Genomic DNA, 19118 nt, shown 5'->3' on the forward strand with positions numbered 1-19118 from the left:
ATTTCAGGAATGAGTTTTCCAAACTCAAGTATGCAAAGGGACTGCAATTCCATCATTACAACATTATCCCTATTTTTCAATTACAACGAATGTACATTCTCAAAAGATTCTGCTCATTCAAGTATTACTTTTTATCAACCAATCCTGGCCAGGCAAACCCAAATAAACTCTATTTTGTAGACTGGTTCCCATTCCTCTACGTCATTAGTAACATGAGTTATATAATCTTGATCTCACTACAGCATTACACACCACAACGGGCTGAAAAGCTTGAAGAGTGCAGTAGACGTGCACTCGCCAGAGCATTTCACACCTCAGAGCTAAAAACCTATGCAGGACCAAAACAACGTGACCATTTTATTTGAACGTGATGTCCGTCGCGATGACTGATCTAAATGAAAGGTAATCGAAATGGACCAATCATTGTCGACATTTATAAGACCAGCTTGGCCTCCACATGGAAAACCATTGAGACACGAGCTTGGCTGGTGACCATACAGTCTATTGTTTCACGAGTTCTCACAAAAGCCTATTAGTTCAATTACACTAAAACTGCAGGTGCCTGCTGTTTTCAGATTCACTCAATATGTATGTATGTATTATCGTTTTAAGGCATCTCAGCACATTAGTGGCTATATGGTGCCAACGTTTACCTCAAGTTAGTTCCATATCACCACTATTGTGCTGAGGTGCCACAAAGCGCTACACACACACACACACACACACACACACACACACACAACCATTCATCCATCCATCCACATACATACATACATACATACATACATACAACCATTCATCCACCCATCCATCCATCCACATCCATCCATCCATCCATCCATACATACATACAACCATTCATCCACCCATCCATGCATCCACATCCATACATACATACATACATACATACATACATACATACATACATACACACACACACACATACATACATACATACATACATACATACATACATACATACATACACACACACATACATACATACATACATACATACATACATACATACATACATACACACACACACACACACACACACATACACACACACACACACATACATACATACATACATACATACATACACACACACACACACACATACATACATACATACATACATACATACATACATACATACATACATACATACATACATACATACCGTGTGAATAAGAGGTATAAAACATTCTCGCTAGATTTCAATTATGTGACTCGACTTCAGCAACGGAATTTGCTATTTTGAGCTATGAGTATTACTTTTATTTATTTTTACGCTTAATTATTTTCAAACAGCCATGGCACACCTTTATGACATGATATATACAAATTTCAAACAGCCATGGCACACCTGCACGGCATGATATATGTAACTTTCAAACAGCCATGTCACGCCTGCACGGCATGATATATGTAACTTTCAAACAGCCATGGCACACCTGCACGGCATGATATATGTAACTTTCAAACAGCCACGACACACCTGCACGGCATGATAAATGTAACTTTCAAACAGCCATGGCACGCCTGCACGGAATGATATATGCAACTTTCAAACAGTCACGGAACACCTGCATGGCATGATATATGCAACTTTCAAATAGTCACGGCACATCTGTATGTCATGGTATGCAACTTTCAAACAGCTATGGCATACCTGCATGTCATGATATATACAATTTTCAATGGAATTCACAGACCCGAATCACTGATCGATCCGCTAGGCTGTAGATAGGTTAACATATCAGAACCTTGGCTAGCAAAGATGAAATATTGGATATTCAGTCAAATTCTGTGACAAAAGACCCAGCATCGTAACAGCTAATTAATACGACACATCAAACGGTTGAAATCAAGGCTTGCCGAGATTAAGTAGGACATACGTAGTACATACGTATGTCAGCAATCCAGATTGCTGCAGTCACACTTTATCAGCTGGATGACACTTACAAGCATCGTCTATTCAAATATCAGGATAAACTAACGAAATTCAACAGATGTAAAAAGGGTCATTCTTATTCCCTTCGATAAAAACCAAACTACAGCGTGTTATCATTTATCTGCAACCATTCATCTCACAATATGCGTGTGAAGGATCCAAACAATTAAACAGTTCAAACCATGTAAAATATATTATCAGACTCCGTAATTCAAAGAATCAGCAAATCTATATCAAACACTAAAACATACAATATAATGAAGATCCATCTAACCTGTAGATCGTGTGCAATGATACTGTATGCAACAATGGAAAGCTGCACATTTCTTTAAATCGCCAAAAATCCATGCATCGACAATAATCATTCAATTTTATCTGTTCTACCTTTAACTATGTATCATACTGCTGCATTAAAAATATATTATTTCTCAATGATGTACAATATATCTAAAAATCAACAGTGTGTAATCACCTTTTTTGACTAAAAACCCCCAAAAAGGACATTTGCTCATGAAACATGTTATTATATCGCTTAAGTACTTATTTATTTAAATTAAATTTGAATAATATAAGTATTTTGCCTCTATGTAAATCAAGTTGTCCTGTAATTAAAAAATATTATTTTACATTTGTTTGTGTGTAATTTATATCGAGTAGCTTATATTCTTTAAAATTATACATATAACTACACGAATTTCATCAAGTTTTGTCGCAGCTATAAACGGGGAGATACGGTAGCTCAGTTGGTAGAGTGTTGAACTCGCAATCAATGAGTCACTGGTTCAATACTCGTCCAGGACACATAGGTCGGTTGCCTCGGTGTGAAGAAGCTCCCATTTCCTATGCATTATAAGGCCAATACTGTGTTAAAAATGCAGTTGAAACAAACGAAGCAAATAACAAAGAAACACAACACGATAATCACGTGGAATGCACACTGGGTTTTATTCATTATTCCATGTCCTCAGCCATTTTATTTTACTAATTTACAGGAAATGATACAACCACGATATCTTTTTTCATTGAGAATCTATTTATCTAACACGTGTTTATATATGATCTTCACTTAAGTCACGAATTTTACACAGAATGCTCGAATATTCTTTACAATAAAATTTGTAGAAATTATTTCCATTTTTGTTTCTCATCCTCCTGTTTTCAGATAATGTTAACGTTTCTATTCAGGGTACTCAGAAGATCTCTATAGCAGAAATTTAGATTTATCGTAATGTGTAGCTGTTGACCAGAAACATGATGGTGGTGTTGGTAAATGTGATAGTAGTATGAATTTGTATCAGAATGGTCTCTTGAACAGGTATAAACCGGTCAAAGTTGCACATTTGTTTACGACAATGAAGAACGTGCATCAAATTCAGTTGCACCCGAGCAATGCATAGCGATCACTCTGATCATCTTTAAGGCAATATAATATTATTCTTAATACCTGAAAGACTTAACTACAAGGTGAAAGAACAGGTATAGCATACTTCATACGCCATATGTCATAGCATCCAAGACATAGTAGTATGCACAACTGAAAAATAGGTCATTAGAAAATAGTTGGCAAGAACGTACTGAGTGATTCCCAAGACCGGATCATGAAAACAAATGTCAACAACATTTGTAAACTTTAAATTTAAAATTAAGACCTCAGATCTGGGCAACGTAAGTAGAGACTAAATAGCAACCTGTCACTTTGCTGGATTCTAGACTTTACGTTTAGTGAGAACTCAGTTTATGTTGCTGTATTCTAGATCAGGTCTGAACTACAGTTTATGCTGTTGTATTCCAGATCAGGTCTGAACTACAGTTTATGTTGCTGTATTCCAGATCAGGTCTACACTACAGTTTCTGATGCTGTATTCCAGATCAGGTCTGAACTACAGTTTACAATCAAGATTTTCCAGTGCGTCAAATAAAAGAATTATCTACGTATTTCCTGCCAGAAAACGTTATTATCCAAAGCAGTAGAAAGATATAATTAAAAAAACCCACTAACACAACGTATTTTGTTGCTATCAGATGAAATCGTGAGTACGGTTGCCATAAAACAGTTGTACAAAAAGCTACAGGGAATTGCGCAGTGGGTATTAAATAAATATGGTTTTAACCAGAATACTTGAATGTGCCTTATATATAAAGAAAACATTGCAAAGAAATATCAACGATTCTCCTTAAAGAGTATACATGAAAGACAAACGGACTCTATAATAGAATGCTACTTTCGCTGACAATGACTTTGATGCTGACAATCCCAATGCAGAAAAAGAGAACCACCCATAAGACATGAGCGATGAATTTTGTTGTCAGGTCTAAACTCTAATGAATTAATGCTAACAAAAATAATTTACTATGTAACACAATTTTTGTTCCTTGGTAGTAAGTGTTAATTCGTAATTGTTTATGCCTAAAATGTATAGAAAATGGCTATTATTCCCCACAAACTTTGCTTTTGTGACCAGGTCAGTGATATTTTGAAGTGTACCTATTTCCATTGAGAAAACAGTTGAATTTGTGTCTTTTCGTTCGCATAAAGTCAGGGAAAAAAACAACAACATATGACTCAAAATTAACGTCTTTATACTAAAATAATACAAAAATTACCACAAAAGATTTGGAAGTGAGTAGTTTTTCGAGATTTACGATCATACTGTCAATCACTTTCACGAATCAGCTCCCAAATGTAGTCTCCCATCACCTTCTCTGGTAGCGGCTTTCAAAGTCCAGTATGTCTTGGTGGAAGCGCACGCCATGCTCCTTTGAGTACGCTCACATGTTCTTCTTGAATTTATCAAGATAAGCATCACTGATATGGACTCTGAGGGGCATCCTGCAGCTCACTGTGCCGTAGTTTGTCACCAGAGTCTCAACTAGCTCCACATAGGTTTCGGCCTTGTGATTGCCCCGAACCACTGCAACAAAGCTGTTCCAAGCCGCTTTCTCCTTACTAGTGAGCTTCTTGAGGAACTCATTACACTCCAGGATCTTCTTTATATTTGGTCCGACGAGAACACCAGCTTTGACTTTTGCCTCAGACAGCTCAAGGAAGAAGTCTTGAAGGTACTTGAAGGCTGCCGACTCATTTTCTAGAGCTCTGAAAAATTGTTTCATAAGGCCCAATTTGATGTGCAGTGGTGGCATCAGCACCTTCCCTGGGTCCACCATTTGACGTTGTTCCTCCCCACAGAGAACTCGGTCCGCTGTGGTCAGTTCCGCATGTGGTAGTGCACTTTGGTGTCCCTGCTATTCCAAAGGCAAAGATAGCAGTGAAAACCGCTTTGGGGACCCATCAGGAATGCCACCATTCTTAAGTCTCCGATGATCTCCCAGCCGTACTCATCTTACTTCAAGGCGTCCAGCAAGGTCTTTATGCTGTTGTAATTCGTTTTGGGGTTCACCGAGTGAGCAGGGGAATAGATGGGTACTTGTTTCCATTATGAAGCAACACGAATTTGAGGCTCCTGGATGAGATATCAACGAAGAGGCGCCACTCATTCTGGTTACAGGCGATTTCGATTGCCTCGAACAAACTGGTCACATTGTGGCAGAAGCAGAGCCCATCTTGACGGGTGAAGAAGCTGGGAAAAGCTTGGTGAGGCTTCCTCTGAACTGGAACTTGCACACTATTATCCAACAAGTTCCACTGCTTGAGCCTAGACATCAAAAGCTCGGCACTGGACTTGGTACGACCAAGATCTCTGATCAAGTCGTTGAGGTCTTTTTGGTTGGGGTAGTATGGGTTTCTCTCCTCAGCTTCACCTCTGAAATTGTCATCTGAATTTACAACGTCTTCCTCGCTCTCTGACATGCTGCTGTCTTCTAAAGACGGCTGTTTTCTCTCCGGAGGAGTGGGTACGGGGAGCTCAGGGCAGTGTTGCACCGGGTCAATGGATGAAAAAAGGCCCAGATACGTGATATCAGGTGCATTCCTACCAGTCTGACGTTTGGAAGGGTCTGCCATGCAGAAGTAGCAGTTGCTGGAGTGGTCAGTGTGTTCCCGCCAAATCCTTGGGATAGCGAACTTCATGGCTATCTTTTCCCTTTGGTACCATACTACAAAAATGCATTTATTTCACCCATGACTAATGTGTAAGAGATTGTCCCAACATTTTTCATATATGATATATTTTTTTCAACAACGCTGAAAATCGTAAAACATTTTAAAATAAAAAACATTTACAACTATAAAAATTGTAACAAATTTTATAACATAAAATTCCGAGCAACAATTGTCCATCTTACCTTCCCATTTTTTTTTTACAGTGCTCGCAGGTGAAATGAAGTGCCCAGGTTTTGTCTTAATCCCCGACAGGCATGCTGAAATATGCCTTGTAGGCTCACACATCTTAGTAGATGCTTCCACTGAATACTTTTTCGCTCTTGTCTTGATAAATTGACCGCAGACATAGCAAAATACGACGTCTGCCGAATGCCTGGAACCTCTTGATGCCAGCTCAGAAAAATGCAGATATGTATCCACTTAGGTAGCTGGAACTAAACTGAACTGAACTGGTGGGCTTAAGGCCCATGTATTTATACTACTATTTATATTATTGGAAAGTTCTAGAAAGTTCTAGAAGTTACTCCAAGTTTACTCAGCAATGAATCTATCTGGAATGTTCTGGAATATAGGTAAATTTCGAAATATTTCTGTCCTGTCACAAAATCAAAGTTTGTGGGGAATGATAGCCATTTTCTATACTTTTGATGCATAAACAATTAGAAAATAACACTTACTACCCAGGAACAAAATAAATTGTTACACGGTGAAACCAGTGTATTACGATCTTGGATGAAACCCTCTGGAAATAAAGAAGACGATGAGTCAAATAAAAGTGTTCATAGCAATACATAGGCCCGAATGGAATAACGTCTGTATTATAAAAAGATAAACTGCTAGTGTTCTATAACAGCTTGTGCGCGTAATTAACCCACACAGAAAAGTCCAATACTGCACCAGAATTATGAGTTTCTGGAAAGTAACAATCTATGCATTAAAAAAAAGGGAAAGTCTTCCCCATTCTTTGAACAGTCAATGCTGACCAAGGAATAACGCCGAAAAATGATATGCTACAATTAAAATGCAAGGACACTTCTTCTTACATGAATGTATTTCCAAAGATGCTCCTTCGGTGATTCCACCATTCTGAAACTGGATAACCGCAATTACTATTTTGAAAATTTCAACAGCTAATAGATTCTACAAGAAAGCCGTGCAAGAAAGGCGAACTCATAGCGTACTAGTATTGTTACATACTGCAGTCAAGTCTCGTAATGCCTTTGTATTACGGAGACAAATGTCGAATTACATCAGAAAGGAGGTTGGTGGGGTGTCTGATTCTAATGTAGAAAGGATTGGCGCTGTTCTTTACAACACTTGTTATATAGAATATTACGTTCCCATCATCGTAGATGAGAGCGAGAAGCTGTCTGCTAAAACGTTTAGAAGTTAGCATGGAATTAAATTTCGTGTTATACTCTAACTGGTGCTGGTGATGTTATTGAACATCGTAGTAATCTGTTCTGTGCCAAGAATGGTGAAAACCCTTCCAAGTTGCATCCACGTGATGTGTAATTACTTACTCTTAATATGACAGTTATGAAGCCAAAATCAAGAAAGGATATGGAGATACCAGTTCTGAAGTTCGAACACCAGTCCTGAAGTTCGATCTCCTGTAAGCAAGATATATGAAGTCGGAGATTAGGTGACTATAATTTGGTCTGATATACCATCTGCAGTTGTTGTCTTTCACACACGAGTTGTTAGCTGCCAAGTTGTTGTTTTGCAAGGTGCTGGGACAAACGAGTTGTTAGCTGCCAAGTTGTTGTGCTGGGACACACGAGTTGTTAGCTGCCACGTTGTTGTTTTGCAAGGTGCTGGGACAAACGAGTTGTTAGCTGCCAAGTTGTTGTCCTGGGACACACGAGTTGTTAGCTGCCCAAATGCTTAGCCAGTTGATTAAATTGACCGACTCTTCACACTGAACATTTTTGTGAGAGGCAGTTCGATAAAGAGAAGCCGTCTAAAACAAAGGGCCATGAAAACGATATAACAAAGAAAGACTGAAAATAAAACACGAGAGACCCAAAAGAAAATATGTTATAGAATGAAATAACTTAAGTCCTGTATCCAATGTAATAAATGTGTTTAGGATCCTATTATTATGGAATATTTATGTGACATAATGAATGTATTTGCTGAAATATGAGGAAACAAGCTGGATTCACCAACTGAAACCTTACATTTGAGAGGGAAAGAGGTAATGCTTTCTTAGAAACAACTTGAGCAATGAACGCTCTAATTAAAAAAGGGACTTTTTCCTCCAATTCTACACACTGGAACGTTAATATTCAGTTGTTTTTGCGACATACACCTATTTTGCTTTTGAAGGATTGGCAAAAATGTAACAAGATATCAAACAGAAAATGAAGTAACTTTCCAGCTATAATGGACAAAGAAAGCATACTGGGCGAAGTGCTAATTGTGTTACAGTTATCAATCCTAACCCTTTATTTGACGCGTTGACGATGTATTCTAAATAATACATTATATGTAACATCCTGGCCGCATTCTGACTTGGCTGATGAACTAGAAAAGTTTCGTTTATATATATATATATAAACTTTGTTGTATTATCAGTATACAATAGATTCGCTTAGCTCAGCATTATCAGCAAGTTCAGGATGTGTAACGATTTCACTGAATCATTTTGGATCTTCCATAATTCTTACAACAACTGTAAGGTGGATAGTATGAAATGAAAGTGGACCTACTTTGATATTTATTTCCATATATTACACAACCATGTATTTTGGCTATAATTTACTTGATAGTGTTCTTTTCTGTGTTTTATTAAGAAGCTGCGTCTTTTCTACCATGTTGAGGAAGAAATACAACGTTCAGTTTCATAATGATTTTGATGAAAACACAAACTGCACGCAATCTACATGTACGTCAGCTTTTTATAAAGACCAACTGGTATTTTTTTAAAACACACGTACTGTAATTAAGTGATATTTTCAGGCTTTTTGTATCTATCATAGGATGCTTATCAATTGAAGAAAAGTTCAGTCCAATAAATTCAGAACACATGATGATAGAACACTGACGATTTTTTCCGTAAACATGATCAGGTAATCAATAAATTATATAGACAATATCGGTTCTTTTAAGTGAAAAGAGAAAATGAATACTCCGGAATACTGTTGCTAATAATCCAGCCTGAATTTTGGCTCCAGCAAATTAAAAAAAAAATATCTGCTTCTCTATTTTATTGAACCGTATTTTTATATAATTAATCTACATTCTGATTGAAGTTAGAATGCATAGAACGATTCAATAATATATATTTAAGAAAAACAAACTCGCTTCAAATCCAGTCTTGCTCTTTTTTGTCGAGTTTTGTTGTTCCTTTCATTAAAGTTTCTCTTAAAATTTAAACGTTATGTGCTTTTCAGCAACCATGAACAGAAAATAAAAACGCAGAATTAACTGACTTCACGGTATGAGAAGAATATAATCAAAAATAAAAATAAGAAAATTATAAACCAATTGTTATCATTTACAGAACATATGAATGCGAAAGCCCGTTTTTAAAAATAATATATTTCAATTAAAAATCTCTCCTAATTATACGACTGCGTCAAATAGTACTGAAGGACATTGATTGATTGATCAAGAAACTGACCGATTATTATATTTTGAAGTTGCTGTGATCTAATTACATTAAACATGTATGAATTCATTAAAATTACTGTTTGAAATATCTTTAATTTGTCGTATTTGTTTGTTTTTTGTTTGCTCTCACGAAGTTATTTGAGAATTTCGCCATGATCACATTTTTCATTTTCAAACATTTTCATTACGGTATATTTTCTTCCAGAAATTAATTTTTTTCCGATTTATCGTTAGTGACTATGATGAACTCCATACAGGCAAATAATCAAATCCGTACAGAAGAGTTCAAACCTTACCAGCAATCACTAATAATCAAATCCGTACATAAAAGATCAAACGTTACCAGCAATCACTAATATTCAAATCCGTACAGAAGAGATCAAACCTTACCAGCAATCACTAATAATCAAATCCGTGCAGAAAAGATCAAACCTTACCAGCAATCACTAATAATCAAATCCGTAGAGAAAAGATCAAATCTTACCAGCAATCACTAATAATCAAATCCATACAGAAGAGATCAAACCTTACCAGCAATCACTAATAATCAAATCCGTACAGAAGAGATCAAACCTTACCAGCAATCACTAATAATCAAATCCGTACAGAAAAGATCAAACCTTACCAGCAATCACTAATAATCAAATCCGTACAGAAAAGATCAAACCTTACCAGCAATCACTAATAATCAAATCCGTATAGAAAAGATCAAATCTTACCAGCAATCACTAATAATCAAATCCGTACAGAAAAGACCAAACCTTACCAGCAATCACTAATAATCAAATCCGTACAGAAGAGATCAAACCTTACCAGCAATCACTAATAATCAAATCAGTACAGAAAAGATCAAACCTTACCAGCAATCACTAATAATCAAATCTGTATAGAAAAGATCAAACCTTACCAGCAATCACTAATAATCAAATCCGTACAGAAAAGATCAAACCTTACCAGCAATCACTAATACTCAAATCCGTATAAGAACAGATCAAACCTTACCAGCAATCACTAATAATCAAATCCGTACAGAAGAGATCAAACCTTACTAGCAATCACTAATAATCAAATCCGTACAGAAGAGATCAAACCTTACAAGCAATCACTAATTTGAGACAAAGAATACTGACTGGAAGAGAGGAAATGGTTGTTAAGCTTCTCAGTGCTTGTTGGTTAGACGTTGTTATTGCAGTATCAGGAAACGATAATAATAATAATAATAATAATAATAATAATAAAAATAATAATGAGAGAGAATGGACGTTTTGCCCAACATCTCTTTCCACGAAGAGTAAACCGAGAGTCAACAGCAAATGTTTAAAAAAACCACCAATTTGCTCTGATAAACAGATTATGTGGTTTCATTATGAAGAGTAATGATCCCTTACCTACAAGCAACCTTTCTTCATCCTCGCACGAGGAAAAACAGAATTAAAATAATTCATCGTTATTCAAATAAAAGGCACTGTCTCCGGACAACAAGCAGACATGTCTAAGCTGCCATAGGTTGACCTTCATTTTTATGTTTTGTCATACTGAATACTTGCATTGATTTTATCAAAACACACACTTAAAACGAATACCATACGCGTATACAGATCTTTCCCAAATAAGATATTTACTGTTGTCGCATGTGGACTAGTGTTTCGGTTCGACGTACAGAGTTGTTAACATTAGTTTTCTGAAGGGAATACAAAACAAAAAAAAAAAAAAAAAAAAAAAAAAAAACAAGCGTTACGTACTCGATGGTCGCAACTAAATGAGTAAAAACATATATTTAAACAAGTTTAATTACACACAGTTCTCTCTCTCTACCCCCCCCCCCCACCAAACATATTGTTAGCTACCCGAGTCTGAACACGAACAAACAGAATGTATATTGTCGGAATGCCAAGTGCAATAACCCTTAACGGCAGTCCGGTTTAATATCTATGTTTATCGGCAACCTGATAAACACGCACATAGTTATCATCATCTATTGATAATGGAGGACCGTACCAGTGATACAGAAGTCCGATGACCAACATGCTGGGACTCATCAAGTCAGATAACAAATTTGATTTAGAATAATACATTCACATAAAAAGGTGGCTACCTTTAATCCTAAATATTACCTATTGATGCCAATAAAGCTAATATAGTGTGTGTGTGTGTGTGTGTGTGTGTGTGTGTGCGCGCGCGCGCGCGCGTTATTTGAAAGAAATTACATATGCGTTTTCCACTAACGGATAAAACCAGTTATCGAAAAAAGTTCACGAACAAGAATCTGCATCTAACAAGAACCCACATCAAAAGTTATCGATTATACTATAAACGATAAAATAGTTTATTTCACATTTTATTCTATCTTAAATATAGTTCTTTAAAACAATATTAATGTTGCTGACTATCAATCTTCGATCAATTTCTTCGTTTTGTATCACTCTAACGTAATAATAATAATAACAATAATAATAATGACCTTTTTTTAAAGAGGGTAACACAATTAGCTAAGAACTAATCTACCTTCAGGCCCTCGTACAAAGGAATTTATTTATTTTAGCTGCATCTCTGAAGCTACTGGATATATTGGGTTTGAAAGAATGAAAAAGAGTGAGCATTTCTAATCTCAACTGGAATACTATTCCAGAGCAGAGTTCCAGAGTATTGGAAACTTTTTTAAATTGACTCCTTATTTGGTTTGGGAATTTGATACTGTTTGGTAGACATGGATCACAGGTGGGGAGTATTACCAGGTAGCCTATACTGGAATAGTGATTGTAAATATTTAGGAGCACTATTATGGAATATCCTGTACATTAATTTGGCTTTTCTCAAACAGATTCGGTCTTTAATAGGTAATATTTTTAACTTACCAGCTAAATTTTCCTTGCTTTCTTTCTGGATTAATATTAGCCCTAATGCTCTTTTTTGAAGATGTGCCACCTTTGCTATGTTTTTATCATTTGAATTACTCCATACTGTATTACGATAGTCTAAAAAGGGCTGTATGTAACTGTTATAAAATAGTTTTATGTGCCTTTCAGGGAGAAAATCCTATCCTACTGAGAAGCCATAAACTTGAATTGACTTTTTTTTTTTACTGATATGTTTGATATGTTTAGTCCATGATAGGTTATTATCTACCAGAACACCAAGTAGTCTATCATGACAGACCATTTGCAAATTTTTATCCTTTCATGTCAGACATAGTTCGTCACTATCAAGATTTGTCCTTTTTTTGCCGTGTTGAGATAAGTAATATTTTAGTTTTACCAGTATTTACCGCCATGCCATTGCATGTGCACCAGTTTTCCAGTTTGTTTAGGGCATTCTGTAAAGAAATTTCGAGTTCATGCTTTGTATTTTGGGTGTCTGACAATGTTGTCATCTGCATAGAGATCTGTAGATGATATTAAGTCTCTTAGTAAAAGTGGTATGTCATTAATAAATAAAATGAATAGTAACGGACCTAGAATTGAGCCTTGTGGTACTCCATATCTACTTGTTCCAGGTTCAAACAGAACATTATTTATGTAAACATGTTGTGTTCTCTCACTTAAGTAAGAAGTAAACCATCTAATTGTTCACCTCTATCTGCGTAGGTTCGAGTCTCGGATTCGGCCGATGTGAGTATGTGAGAAAGCTTGCCAATAGCTTCTCGAGGGTCGGTGGTTCTTTCCGGGGGTTTTCCCGGGTTCTTCCTCCACCATTAATACTGGCCGCCATGTATAGCCTATCGTGTGCTGAAAAATGGCGTTAAACCCTACAACAACAACAACAAAAATATAATTGTTCTTTCATCACATTGGTAGATTTTCAGTTTCTTCGAAAGGATTTCATCATTCCCCATGTCAAAAGCTTTCCTAAAATCTACAAATACAGATCCTATTATTCAATGCATTGCGGATATAGACATAAATATGTACGAAATCATTATGATTTGCTCAATGTTCTAAACGCGCTTCAAATTTTGACATAACCTATTTGAATGATGAAATTAACAAGCATTACTTTTCGTTTGAACAATTATAATGTTGCAAGTGCCATATATCTAAATGTATTCGCCAATAGGATATTTTCAATGTTAATGGTTAGAAATCTAAGACACAAAGTGTGCAATTTCGTTGATTTAAACCAAGGGTCGGCAACGCGTGCCACAAAGTGGCACATCAAGAAGTTTTGTGTGGCAGTCAAAGGGCAGCCAAAATCTCAATTTTCACAGTGCTACCCTCTTATTGGTGGCACACGCTCGTTCATTTTGTAATTAATCCGGGTGGCACGCTATGTAAAATAAGTTGCCAACCCCTGGTTTAAACAGCGCCTCTAGAGCCATACATCGTATAACATGCTGATGAAATGGCAACGAAGTGGGGTTTTTTTCCGACAGAAGCATAAAAAACAGTTTCATAGACGGTATGAAAACCAAATAAGAGGAATCAAATCTTCTAAAATCTTTTTTATATCCTTTAAAGAGCCGTTGTTGTTGATGTTAAAATTATTCGATAATATAGCGTTTTCCATTTCTTCACATCAATATGGACTGAATGAAACTTTAAAAGGTCTTCAAATTAACAATAACCACTGGAATGGCATTGGCCCAGTCATCTAAGTGCATAATCAGATTTTGATGATTCGATTCTGGACGATTTATTTGAGTTTCTCACAACGGTAAACCACAGGTGTATGGACGTAACCAGTCGCTGATCGCATTAAATGTTACCTGTGAAGTGATTTGTACACCTGCGGGAGATAAGTAAATCCTCGAATGATAGACAGGATTGAAATGTTTGTTTATTAAAGTTGTTGTTGTGGGCAATCAGTGAATGCCAACAACAGCAAAATACAGTCTGATCATTTTTCTTTTTTCATTTGATTTGTTTTAGTTTTTACCTCAATGATAGTTATGCATTATACATTATTTCTTTTTTCTCTGTGTATATTTACTTTTGATGTATCAAGTTAGTTTCTTGATAAAACCATATTTACTATAAGTTATGGTTGGAGATGAAATAAATAAATAAATAAATAAATAAATAAATAATACTTACAGATGATGTAATCTAATACGAATTATTACATATGTTTTAAGGACTTTATGTATTAGAGTTACATTTTATTTTATATACGTTCACACAATTGTAACACAATTCGGTTTTCTGTTTTGTCTTGTACTTTATGTTTACATTACATTGGAAGGGTTTATCTCCAAGTTTTTATGTAATCCATTTTTGAAAATTATATTTTTCAAAATTTGCCTTAAGTTGGCACCATATATACATGACTGTGATGTAAGACACAGCCCCTGATTGTAAAACCCTTCCACCTCCGTTTCTGCACAATAACTCTCTTCATTATTATTGAATTTCAACCAACACTGATACAGGAGCTTGATATATTTTTAGTTTTGAGACGAGTTCAATCGTCAGCGTTCAGCATTGTTTAATGGTGTTTTAGCTCTTCACTGGAAACGACGCAATTGCAAAACAAGGTCCTAACGTTTCCAGCAAATCGAGATCTTCTTCAGGGGAAGAAACAACTTACAAAAAAATTACCAAAAAGGAACCAATTTACAAAAACAGGGTAAAAGTGAACTACATGCAGCTTTGAGTGTCAGGGAAAATCAACAACTAATTGTTAAATATTATATCCAAGTAAGTTACAAATGAAGAATGTATTAAAGGATATGTGTCATGAGAATGCTGAAACAGATACTGAATAATAATAATAATAATAATAATAATAATCGTTATCGTTATCGTTATTTTAACATAGAACACTAACCCATATATGCATGTATGAAAAAATATTATACAAGCACGAAACAGACCAATTCTAGGATTAACACACTGTCTCTAATTTTGACAGATTTTTGCTTGACAAAGAGCAAATGTTTTTTTTTTAGGATACTAATATTATTACTGGCTTTCTGCACAAAGTTACAAACTTGATGTGATTTTTCTTTTCTGAACATACGTGGTAAGCGAACATTATGCAAAGAGTTTAAAAAATCAATATAGTATTGGCAACTCAAATCGTTTCTCATTTTATTACAGATTCGTTATATATCCATTGAGTTGAACTCTCCATGCAGAAACACATCTTTACGTCACCCACCCAATCATGTGATACATAATTCCAAACTGTAATTATTGTGGGAGACATATTATCAAAACGATGAAGTCTTCAAACAATAAAGTGGGAATCCTGCTGGCGTTTTGTGACACATAAATTGTGAGTTTTAGAAAAGAATACAAAAACAAGATATTTACCTAAAGATGATGATGATGATGTCTGAATATGTATGTATGTATGCGTTCGTACGTACGTACGTGTGTGTGTGCGTGCGTGTGTGCGTGCGTGTGTGTGTGCGTGCGTGCCAGGGATTTTAGTACATGTATCCTAGCTGAATTCAATTAAGTACATTTAATAATAACAAAGCATTTTAATCCCGTAAGTACGGGTGTACTTACATTTCTAGAGTCCTTCGAAAATATATAAAATCCTTCAAAATCTGGTATGTCTGTTTCTCAGATAATGACAATTCGTACAAGCTTTAATGAATACGTTATGTCGATATGTTGTTATTCATTAAATCTAATACAATGGATAAAAATGGACATTGAACAAGACGCCAGTGGTCCGATCAGGGGCAAATTTCAGCTTCAAAGTACAGAATCTGACAAAGGCCGACACAGGATGGGGGACAAGTCTATTGATACAATGGCTGACGATGTGTAGCAAAGCATCATGATTTTAATACCGTATCCTTATCGAGCAAATTTAGCTGTCAGGAATACTGGAGAAACTAGAGCACACATGAGATGCAGGTACTTGGATTTTTTTTTTAAATTAAGGGACAGAGTTACTTAGTGTGTAATCTTATGACTAACGCCACTGTGTACTTGCTGTTCTTATCTTCATAAACAAATCAATACGTATCAGAACCTCACACATGAGTGTGAGTGGTGAAGTATGAATGTATGTATGTAGACGATTAACGGAGTACCAGCACAATTATGGCTATATGAGACATCCACGAAAAGGCATATAAAACAAAGACAAAGGAATAAACAAAAGACAAGACAAGAAAGGATCTAATCATTCAGATGTAAGGTCAATTTTTGTACAGAAATTATATAAACCTAACCCTTTAAAAAAAGGTCAGGTAGTTCATTGATATGCGATCAGAAAGAATGGGATTAGAATCCTACCCATAACAGGATGGGTCGTCTGTCGCGGTTTACCTTAAGGCAAGACGCTTTACTCCATTGCCTCGGTACGACACCTTTCATTGTTGATGTGCCGTTATAAAACCAATCAGTGAATCAATCCAGACAGAAATTACTACTGACAGACAATTTCAACCCCGATAGGACGCGTCCAAAGCAGTATAATTCCTCCCCCGATAATGGTATATATTCACTGTAAGATTAGTGCCTTGTGTGACTGCACAACAGAAACGGAGCCAGACTTGAACCTAGAACCTTCTGGTACCGAATCTGCAGTGATCATCACTTTACTATACTGCCCTAGTGAATCAAGTATTTGTTCGTCAGGAAGGTTAAGTAAAGTTATATATAAACAAGGAACCATATCACGTTTCCAAGAATTTCATTACGAAATATTCATAAACGCATGTGAACGAAAGTCAAAACAGGAATTTCGTACCCTATCCGTTCTGCGTACATGTGTACATTTAAACTAAATCTAAGACAAATAACACAGGCAGTAAGATTATTGTTATCGTCTATCCATGGTACTGACACATAGTGTGTATATCCCTGGTACTGACACGTATTGTGCATGTGTATATCACTGGTACTGACACGTATTGTGCATATCCCTGTGCATATCCCTGATAATGACAAATTGTGTGCATATCCCTGATAATGACACATAGTGTGCATATCCCTGATAATGACACATAGTGTGCATATTCCTGATAATAACACATGGTGTATATATCCCTGATGACACAGAGTGTGCATATCCCCGATAATGACACATGGTGTATATATCCCTGATAATGACACATGGTGTATATATCCCTGATAATGACACAAAGTGTGTATATCACTTGTACTGACACATAGTGTGCATATCCCTGATAATGGCACATGGTGTATATATCCCTGATAATGACACATAGTGTGCATATCCCTGATAAATGATACATGGTGTGCATATCCCTGATAATAACACATAGTGTATATATCCCTAATAATGACACATGGTGTATATATCCTTGATAATGACACATGGTGTATATATCCCTGATGACACAAAAGTAGTAAGGTGGGGCACTATACGTACAATGGAAATTAGCATTACGGAGACCCCTGGGTGAATATACGTACAATGGAAATTTAACATGGCGAAAAATCGTGGGTTAATATACGTACAAGGGGAATTAACATGGGAAAAAATTGTGGGCCGATATATGTACAAGGGGAATTTAACATGGGAATAGAGTTTGGGGGTTGTTTAGGGACAAAGGGGAATTGAATATGGGATTTTTTTTTTTTTAAATTTTTTAAAAAAGGGGTAGGCAATGGAAAGGCTATCTCTTTTCGAGAAATATGGCTGGCCCTGAAAAGGGCCTTTGGGTTTATGTTAATGTATTCATTAACATAAATGGTGCCGCATTGGTCTTCTTCTTGTCCTTAGGCTACGTCTCACTGTTGGTCCGTAAATCAGCACTCTTTTCAGGCATCCTTGTCTTTCAACGTAGATCCTACGTATCCACAAGCTGGTGTTTGTCCTGTGGACAACGGTCCACTTGGATCGGACATACATGAGCATGTCCGTCCGGAACATCATGGAAGACACAAGCGTAGAAGATTGCACATCGGTCCACATCTTGAAGCGACGAGAACAAGTGAATCAATGCAGTGAACTGCGCTTATTTATAGGTACAGGAAGGATTGAAACGGATTGAATTCATTCACCAATCCGAACACGCGCTACAAAATTCAGTCAGCTCGCATCCAATCCGAAGAGAGCAGTCTGTGACGTCACGTGGTCTATATAGATTCGTTAGCGCTTGTGTGCAGTCAATCTATGCGACAGTGATTCAACATGACGGAAACTCAGAAAACGATCCATTGGGGTGCACCAGCAGGGGAGACTGCCCAAGGGAACCCGGACTTACTTTCAGAAGAGGTACATTGGGATTTTGTGGATTTTCTTACCTCGCAAGAATTTGTTCCGGAACCTTCGTTACCTTCTTCATTACCGCAAGTGGAGAATTTTAGACAGAGACAGAAAGAAGAATTGGAGAAATTTATGCAACGACAAAAGGAAGCGGAACAAGCTTTTCTCCTACAGCAACAGCAACAGCAACAAGAAGAGGTAAGAAAAAAACAACAGCAAGAAGAAGTAGCAGCAAAGAAACAAGAGGGTGAAAATCAAACGGCTACGGTACTGTTGGACATTTTAGCGGAGTTAAGAAGTCTGAAACAAATGTATCAGACTTCTTTATCACGACCGAAGAGAATA

The 19118-nt window shown here is 36.4% G+C and overlaps 1 protein-coding gene across 1 annotated transcript in view; it reads right to left on the reverse strand.

Moving 5' to 3' along the window:
• LOC149780749 (hepatocyte nuclear factor 4-gamma-like) overlaps positions 1-19118 on the reverse strand; it is a 69186-nt gene that overhangs the window by 17845 nt on the left and 32223 nt on the right. The gene's annotated exons all lie outside the window — the stretch shown is intronic.

Source organism: Sinohyriopsis cumingii, chromosome 16 (assembly GCF_028554795.1).
Source record: "Sinohyriopsis cumingii isolate HCF-2022 chromosome 16, ASM2855479v2, whole genome shotgun sequence".
NCBI classification, from domain to species: Eukaryota; Metazoa; Mollusca; class Bivalvia; order Unionida; family Unionidae; genus Sinohyriopsis; species Sinohyriopsis cumingii.